Source organism: Cryptomeria japonica, chromosome 8 (genome assembly GCF_030272615.1).
Source record: "Cryptomeria japonica chromosome 8, Sugi_1.0, whole genome shotgun sequence".
In the NCBI taxonomy this organism is placed as follows: Eukaryota; Viridiplantae; Streptophyta; class Pinopsida; order Cupressales; family Cupressaceae; genus Cryptomeria; species Cryptomeria japonica.
In genome coordinates, this window is record NC_081412.1 from 673314036 (window position 1) to 673324405 (window position 10370).

Sequence of the window (10370 nt, forward strand, 5' to 3'; positions counted from 1 at the left end):
TCCTGAGGATGTGGTGAAACACTTTGCTAAGGACATCATTTTCATAGTCACCACTGATTTTTGTCTAATGGAATCTATTGAGCCGAGAGAAGAAGAAATGGAAGACATGAGCTATGAAGTCAATTATGACTTATTGATTGGTTATCCCAATAACCTATTGGCATCTCCAGTGGACAAAAAGAAGATAAGATCTGATACTGTTGAAGAGAAAAATGCAAAAGATGAATCCAATAGTAGTCCAACAAGTAGTGGTAAAGGTAAGAGGAAGAAGGCTGAGCAAGGACCTCTAGTATTGAAAAGTACAAGAGTGACACATAGTGTCCAAATAAAAAAGGAATAGGTACCCAAATTTACTGCTCTAAAGCAGACCGTATCAAAGAAAAAAGGTCGTAAACTGATTCTCCAAGTAGAATATGAAGATACAAATACTGAGGAGGAACCCGAGAAATTAAAAGCAACTTGTAAAACAACCAAACCAGTCAAGGGAATGCCAAAGGAAACTGTGCCTATCAATATATTATCTTACAAACCTATGACTGATTTTGAGAAGATAGTCAAATCATTGGGAAGGAATATATTTGATAATGTCAAGAAATGTTTCTATTCATTTGATAAAGATCAGAAGGAAAAATTTGTTCAATAGGTAATCAATTATTTATGTCAATACAACAGATTACCTCAAGATCTTAAGGATGATATTTATTATTCTTTGTACTCTATTCTTTCAAATAAGTGGCAAATTGTTGTTGCCAAAGACCAAGAAATTATTGATAATGTGTTTATTCAATATTTTCTTGAATAAGAAAAGAATGAATTAATTGTTTTACTTGACAATTACAAAGGTCGGTTTATGTCTAAGGCAAGAAGATTAAAGCTAATGAATGAGAAGGGATAATCTATTGAAGTTGAAACTCATTAGATAGCTCATAATATTCATTGAATGTAAGAGCATTTAAAATATTCTAAAGATGAGAAAGCTAAACCTAAGGTAGGACTGGAAATGGATGAGGAGGAAATTGTGCAAGCTGATGTTGTCTATCCTATCTAGACATAGGATGACACCACTTTTCAAAAGTTTATTCTTGTTGATGATATTCAGGATACAATAGATCTATCAGGAAACATTATTGCACCAGATATATAGCCATCGACAATTACAGATTCATAGGTTAATGCAATTGAGATATCGACAACTCAACCAAGAGTGGATATTCCACCATCAAAAGAAAAACTAGTAAAATCCCAATCGGTTTTACAGGCAACCCAAGAAAAAATTGATGTACAAGTTGCTGCATAGATATCTGAACCAACAAAGTTGAAGGAACAAAAGGAGGAGACAATAAAGATAGAGAAATCTATTCAACCGGTAAAAACATTAGTCATACAACAAACTGATGATGATGATGACTCACTAGGAATCAGGGTCTATAGATGTTGATAACATGAGTGCATTAGAAATGATGAAGATTGTAACTATCATGCAGTCCAGTGCATAGAAGAAAAGATTTAAAAAACAGAGAATGGAAGTTGAAACCATTCAACATTTTGTCGATATCCTGTAAAGTCTACAACCAAAAAATGCTACAAGGCACTTGTCAACTACCATTGGCAAGCTTGGCTAGTTAGTTGCTAATGCATCTGACCAACTTAAGTCCCTAGAAGAAACAACATAGATCTATGCTAAGAAAAGTTACACGAAAAGCGTGGAGAACAACTTATGAACTCTATTGAAATAGGAAGAATTTCTCTATCTCTTAATAAACATTTGATAAGAAAAGCTATTGAAAGAGGAGGAAGAATTCTTACATATACATCTAATGTTTCATTCTTCCATTTTGATATCAATCAAAGGTGAACTGAAACTGAGCAAGAAATTGCAAAGATATATAATACCTATGCACTGTTACAAGATTCAATTTTTGCCTTTAGCAAATCTATGGATGATTTGGAAAATTGGTTAAACGCCTATGATCAAGAACAAGCAAAAAGACTATGATCCCTGAAGGAGTTGAAGAATCTACTCAAACCCCAAGTAGACATGTTACAAAGAGCCTACAAGAATTCAGAAGAAATTTTGGCTACTCTTGAGACGTGTATGTTAGGATTCCCAAAGATGCTGAGAGGGGGGGGGGGGGGGGGTTAATTAGTATCTAACCAGTTGATGAATTTTCTGAACTTATTATATAAAAATCATTCCAAAATTGTGTACCGATAAACCAAAATTAATGCAGCAAATAAGAACAGTAAGCACAACATGAAAGACACACCATAACACAATATTTTAATGAGGAAACCCGGTGTAGGAAAAACCTCAATGGGATTTGTGACCCACAATATTCGCGTACTAGCCAATAAGAGAATATTACTATTACAATAGGGGCCTGCACATGTAGAAAGGCCAAGTGCTTAGAGCTCACTGCTTAGTTATAAAAGAAGTCTCACTAACTTACAAAAATGGATTATACAAATCCAATGTCATGTACTACTTCAGATCAGCATCCACAATGCTAGGTTCAATATTGGTTTAAGCTCTGCAATAATCATAAACCCTTATCCAAAATCTTCCTTACAATTCACACATTAGGTCTGCAATAATCTAACCATATCCACACCCTAAATGATCTACAAGATCTCATACTTATATGAGTCTTATTAAAATATACCATGTCAGCTTACAAAAAGATTTTACAATTAAATACAAAATATAATTAAACAAAATTCATGTTGGCCAAGGTGCCGGTAATCAATCTTTTCGGTGCCGGCGAACTGTATTCCAGTGTAGAGTTTGCCGGTGCTGGTGCCTGCCAATATCATATAATTGTAAGGTTGCCATCAATGACAATACCTTCAATCACCTACAATTTCTCATTGGAGTGTGCATTTGCCACCAATGTGCACTTGATGCAATGGAAGAGTTTTGTACTTAGATTATGACCACAATCGAAGTCACTGAGAACCTACCAAAGATATGGGAACATGATTTTTCCCAAATGAAGAGTAACTTTAGTGACATTTTTCTAAGAATTGCATTTCATACATCTTGATTCATATTTTTAAGTTTTTGTATATGTAAAACATTTTGATACAAATTTTGCTATATATAAATATATGTATTTTGCTTTTCAATTTGGTGTTGTTGTCAAAGGAGGAGTATAAATATATATGTGTGTTGTGAAAATTTTGTACATATGGTTAAGAGGGAGTAGAAGTAGAAATATATGTGTACAATGTTTCTAAGAACACTTAGTTGTATAGCTCTAAAATTTTCTAAGTGTTGCCATCAATGCCAAAGGAGGAGATTGTTTGCTTGATGATGATTTTAATTAATGACTTCATATGTTTTCATTGATGGAACATGTACACACACATATGTTCACATTATCTATCGGTGTTACGTCAAAGTTATTTGTATTATATTACAACTGGTACAAGAAATTTTGTTTACAGAGTATCAAACTGGTACTTGGAGACAACTGGTGTGTATATATATATATAGGAACGACTCAACACCAACCTGAAGATCCAACAAAAATTATTAGAGGAGAATTGAAGGACAATCCGTTTACATGTTGATATGGTTAACTCCAATTGGTATTAATGTTCCAACCAATATTAATTGATTCTATGATGAGTTACCCTAACCTACAATTTTTGGCAATAATTTGTGATGAGTTATGCTTAATTGTCTAGATTCACTGCACCTAGGAAATTGTGATAAAATTTCTAAGGCCAACATGAAATCAAAATTTCTATATAATGAAATATGATGAGAAAAGGAGATATGTTATGGCATGTTGATTTGATGCGAAGATAGAAGTGTTGAAGTGTTGAGAGTATTGTAGAGCATGTTGGCAATAAAGTTGAGTGCATAGAAAAGGATCTATTCAAGAAAGTTGTGCTACTTCTAGATCACACCACCTATTGTTTTCTAATCACTACAATAGTCAGATCCCCTAACTGGGTAAGCTCTAACAAGATTCATTGTACAAATCATCTAACTAGGTGATCCATTAGTTTGGATTCTAAAATCCTCTATTGAGGTTACTCCTAATAGGGAACTACCTTTAATAGGGTAAAGCTTTTAACAGAGCTTTAGGATCTTTAACAAGATTCGCTCCTAGCAGAGCACTTTTGTAGACCTTAACCAATCAATTACCTATCACTGCAGTTAGTTAACTTGTGAGTCCCATCTCACCGTGGTTTTTCCCATTTGGGTTTTCCACGTATAAAAACTTGTGTTATGGTGGATGCTTTACCTATTGTGGATTCTTTAATATCATTTTTGATAGAATACATAGTGTTTAACAAACTTGCTAAGCATATCTATCGGTTAGTGTTTAAAGTAGTATTGTTTTTTGTGTCACTTATTCACCTCCTCCTCTTAATTATTTGTAAGTCTATCACAAACTACTAACACATTTGGTGAAATACGTGGGCAATGAATATTATCAAAATATAGTGTGTGTGATTTTTAGATTAGTGCACATTTTGATTTCTAAAGGTTAATGAATAAGTGCTTGTTGTGATTTCATTTAGATTGTTTTGCATGTCTTAACCTTTAGAGAGTCTGCCTCCTGAGTAGCCTATAGGTCTGGGTGAGAGGGAATGACCCAAGTGGTAACAAGATGAATCTAAGCCCTTCAAAACCACTATAAATAAATGTATTTGTGATAAAATTTGAAAGAGATGGGTATTGCATGTTGTCATAATGGTGTTATGTCTACCTTAGTGTCTATGTGGCACGTAAAAACCTATAGAGCATAACCTCTACCGGATGGGAGGCCTCCTTTAATGGACTGGAAAACTTTGTTGAATATGAACACCTAAACGGATTCCTTGACTAAAACCTTTTGTACGTAGAGACCAAAAACCTTCTGTTTGCTAGCGTAGAAGGTTAGACCTCCAAAGCAGTCCCAAAATTTCCTGGCTCATTGTAGAGATAGTAGTTCCTTGGGAAGTGATGACCTAAGGAATTTACAAATTGGTATTCCCAGAGAAGTGAGTGTCATGTGGAGGGGAGCTAGTGCTACCGAGTTCCTAGGCTATCCGCTATAAGTAGGCATGGCTGAGAGTAATCTCAAGTGGGAACCCAACAAGTATTGTCCTATCCTACCTTAGGATTTGTTGTTGAATGCACATGAGTGTCTTTTGTCAAAGTAAAACAAACATTTTATCTTCCATTCTTGTTAAAAGTGAATAATAGACAAAGGACATATTCAACCTTACAAACATTGGCAACAATAATTTTTCAAAAGTATTCATAATCAAATTTGGTCCTCAACATCCAAACAATTGTCCAAACAAGATTCAAACAAAATTCAAACTTGGTCCAAAGAGTTTCAAAGTATCCATTCAATAATTTCCAAAAATTTTATCAACGTGGCTTTTCAAAACATGGGGTACCCTTGTTTCAAAATTTATGTCACTTAGAGATAGGTTTTGCATAGCTCAAAATTAGGTCTTAGGACATATTGTCATTACCCTTCATTTTAGTTCATTTCATTGCAAGAATCCTTATTTTTCCAGTTAGGTTTAAAATCATTTTCCTAGGTCATTGTCATTAATATTCATTGCACTATCATTGTCACACAAACTAGGTCAAGGTCTTAGGTTGTATCTTGCATTATCATTATCATTCCAAAATTAGGTTTTACCTTAGGTTATATTTCTTTTCATATTCCCTCATTGCATTAAGTTTTATCATTACATAGTTTAAACCCTAGGTCTTGTCTTAGGTTGAGATTGTCATACATTTGCATTCATATCTTTGGTGCTTAGGCCATGTATTACCCTTAGATAATTTTCATTTCATATCATATCCTTAGATCATTTTTCATTTCATATCATATCCTTAGACCATTTTCATTTCATATCATATCCTTAGATCATTTTCATTTCATATCATATCCTTAGATAATTTTCATTTTATATCATATCCTTTATCATTTTCATATCATATCATATCCTTAGTTTGACCATATCATACCCTTAGTCCATATCATTAGGTCATATCTCATCATTAGGTCATATCATATCATATCATCAAAACTTAGTTAAAATAATATAACCCAAGGTCATATCGTAGCATCATAATTAAGTTTTGTCCATATCATAACATAAGGTTGCATTTATATCCTTAGGTCATTTCATAACTTTGGTCCATTTAATGTCCTTAGGTTATTTCATATCTCTAGTTCATAGTACATCTTGAGCTTATTTTCAAATCATATCTTGGGTTCATACCCTAGGTCATTGTCATTATCATTGCCTTCTTGCATTTAGTCTAAAAATTAGGCTTCACCAAACTTTAAAAGTTCAAATCTCTATTCTAAACCCTAAGTTGTTGTTAGGGAGTCTTGACCTTGTCCAAAATTTGTCCTCTTTTCAATATCATTTTTTAAAACCTATCTTAGTATCCAAGCGTATAGGTGAGACATTGTTAGTTTGTCCTATCATTTTATCCTTTGTCCTTTATTCAATTAAGGTCTTGGCTTTATTTCAATTTCCCAAGGTTTTGTCTTTAGGTTTTCATTCCAAGAGTTTCTCCAAACCTTTAAAAAGTCAAAAAAAATACGATTGCCTTCTTTTCCTAGATTGCATGATCATCTTCTAAGGTTTCACTTAGTTGCATTTCATTATCCAAAATACCAAAAAAAAAAGTTACATTGTCATCCTTCTAGGCTACATTAGTTGCATACATCACCCTTAAGAATAAAAATCCCAAAAATACTACATTGCATACTAAGATGTCTATTGAAACAAAGTTCCAAGCTCCTATGATGCAACAAAGTTTGACATATCAACCGATGATTGGTCCAATGAATAACACAATGCAATCAAGTTTTGATCCAAGGCAATCACAATTGTATTGAACTGAATAACAAGGAAATACAATGAACCAAACTTTAATCCAAATGCTGATCCACCTACAAACATGCTACAAAAGTATGAAATTGTTCACTTAGGAGCACCACCATACTTTGAATCAATTCTCCAACCATGATGTGGCAATGTTTCACCAATGCCACCAATGAATGTGTCACCAAGTTTTGATTCAAATCAGTTAAGTCAAGGTCCCTACCCACTAAGACCCTTGGTAGATGGTCAACGCATCATTCATCCAAATTATGGTTATATTCAAGTTCAATCATTACCAGATTTATAAGAAGAGGAAGATTCAGATGAGGAATCATACATAGATTCTAAAGTTATTGAGGCAATGAACAATCCTAAGTTTGTAGAATTTTTGGACCAAGAAATTTTAAGAAATCCTTGAGAATATTTCCCACTCATTATAAGTGACTTGGCCTTAAGTCTTGAGCTAGAAAATTGTGTCCCACAAAAAGTTCAAAAAAATAAAGTCTAGAATCATGTTTCAAAACGAGAGAGAAAAATTCCACTTGTCCAATACCAGCAACAAATTCAACCCATGTCTAGAAATGGTTCATCTGCCCATCAAGAAATTTATTCTCAAGTGGCCTCTTCTCTTGTCATTCCATCAGATCTTGAAGTTTCACAAGATAAATTTCCACCATTTCTTACAAATGATACATCAAATAATGCATCCTCCCAAGGGTTGTCTACAACAAAAATACATGCTAATCTATGTCTTTATACAAATCCTTTGTACTATTTAAAAATGCAAGATTTAATGCTACCAAATGCTTCTCTTTTAGAGAATCCCATTCAAATTTCATCTCCCTCATGTCAAAGAATTAATTCCTTGCCAAAATCTCCCATGTGTATTCAAATTTCAAACCCATCTCAAGAGGATGATTCAGAAGACAAAGAAATAAGTCTTGAAATGGATCAAGATCAAGACCCTAAAACTTTTCCATTGCATACTATATTTGACCAAGATCTCATTTCCTTTGATGATCCCCCTATTCCTATCCAAGAGCACAATGACTTTTTAAGTCCTATGGGCATTCCAATCCTTGGGAAAGATCAATATGTCCCTTCTATTCTCCCTAATAATCCCATTGAAAATCAAGAGAAGAACAACTTTAAAGAGGAATTAAATGATCTTCCTCCTTGTCAAGATCAAATTATCCCTTTTCTTTCACATCCTTTACTTGATGATCTAGCACAAGATTCCCTTGTTTCTCCATGTCCATGTCTTAATCCTCCATATACACTCCAAGATCTCATTTCATTTGATGATCCCATTATTCCTCCTATTCCATCTCATGAACAACCTGTCATTGATCCCAATCCCCCTCACCCTTATAATTCTAATAGGGTGCAAGATGTTCATGAACCCCCCATATGCATAATGGATTCACCCACTTTGGTCCAATCTCATTCACTTCATGATCCTATCATTCCCATCATATCATGTCCACCTCATAATGGACTTCCGTCTTCTTCCCAAAGGAAAGCATATCCTAAGGATCAAGATGTTCATAAAGAAAAAGGGGTAGACCTTCATAAGAAAGAACCCCTCCATGTTAAAGTAAATATCAATGGTCATGACCTCAGGGACATTCCTCAATATTTTGGTATCCCTCCACCTAAATCCAAACATACGCCTTCCCCTTCACCCCTTCCATCCATTTTATGTCCTTATATCATTTCATTGCATATGCAAGATCAACAAAGGCGCACATCCTTGAGAACCTTCCATCCATATAAATGACCTCCATATCAATCATATCTATCCACGCATTCCTTTTCCCCTCTAATCAATTTGGATACCAAGCATAAAAATCAGAAGTCTAGTAATACACATATAGTCAAGGATCAACATGTCCAGTCTAATTGACATGTCAAAATAAATTAAAAAATGATTTAAAAAGAAAAAGAAATATCCAAAAGGCCACAATGGCCTACTAAGTAAAAGAAAGAAAATTCAAAAGCCACATGTGTTCCTAAATACCTTGTAGAAGAAATGTATTCCAAGTTGTTGGCAATTTGGCATTAAGTTTTCACTGATGTCAACCAGTTTGGCAAGATTAAGAAGTGGCAACCAATATGATGGAAATACACATAAGAGTGAGTAGACAAAAGGAAGGCTACTGGTACACATGACTTTGGTCATCTACCGGTAAAGAAGGCTTACCGGTAAGGCATAAACTAGGATTAATATTGGTTGTGTATTATGAAGGTACAACATCCAGTGAACAAAATAGAAAGGATGGTTGATGGTCATATAGATAACATAGGGTAAACTGGTAGTCAACCTATGTCAACTAAGTATATCAAACCAACATAGGAATTCAAGAAGAGGTCAATATCGACAAGCTGATAGATGGATGCCAAGTGGAGGTACCGCATATCTCGGTGGAGTGTGCATTGATGCAACAATTTGTGAGTAGGACAACTTTAATGACGAAACCGCAAGTCGTGGAGGATGTCAAAAGATTGTGTCTCAAGGAAGGCAAGATGGAAAGGAAATTGTACTAATCTTGCAAGAAGATTTGATCTTCATACCTATTAGGTCAAGAAAATAGAAAAGTGATTAATGGCAAGTGACAAAAGAATGCAGGAAAGCATAGTTCAGACCTCCAAATGTAGAAAACGCACATTGGAATGTGAAGTTTGACTAGTGACTGATAATTCTCATAAAGGCTATATCCTTGAAAAGTAGATCGAATCACAAAGGATGATTTGGATTGTGCTGGAAAAAGAAAACCTTACACGATAGTGTTTGAATACATTCTTGGTGGGAATCCATGATAATAAATATACAAGCTCAAAACAGAAGATGATGATGTGTGTGGAAGAAGAGGAAGAGTGAAGAGAGGTAAAGTGAAAAGAAGGATCATTCTACCCTAGAATTTATTCTAAGAGAGTTGTAGTGATTGAGCAAGCAAACCGATGAGAGGGTTTAACAACCAGTGATTGAGTAGCGATATAACTATAGCACGTTCAACAGTCAAGAAAACTAGTGAGGTGTGTTAAAGACAACATCCAAGTGTGACATAGTAAGTGGTGAGATTGTGAGTGAAAAAGAAGAGAGAAGAGAGGCCAAGAATATGAGAGAGGAACCTCACAACCAGTAGTGTGAGATACAATAAAGAAAATAAGACTGCTAACTAGGAGAGACCTATTTGTTCAAGAGTTGCAAAATTCATTTATGAGAAGAAGTCATAACTGTATCTTAATTGTATTTCAACATACATCACTAAGTTGGAGCTTGGTGTAGGGGTTGGTTCTCCTTGGGTCTATGCCCTAAATCAGTAGGGGTTGGTGTTCCTTGGGTTGGTGCCCTAAGTCCTTGTAATTTAGTGTTTCACTTGTGAGGCTGGATTGGAGCAGCAGTCTCTAGTAGCATTTCTCGATGAGGTTTTTCCCATATTGGGTTTTCCTCGTACATCTAGTGTGGTGGAGTGCACATGTGTGATTTACATTTTTGGTCTCCTCATTTG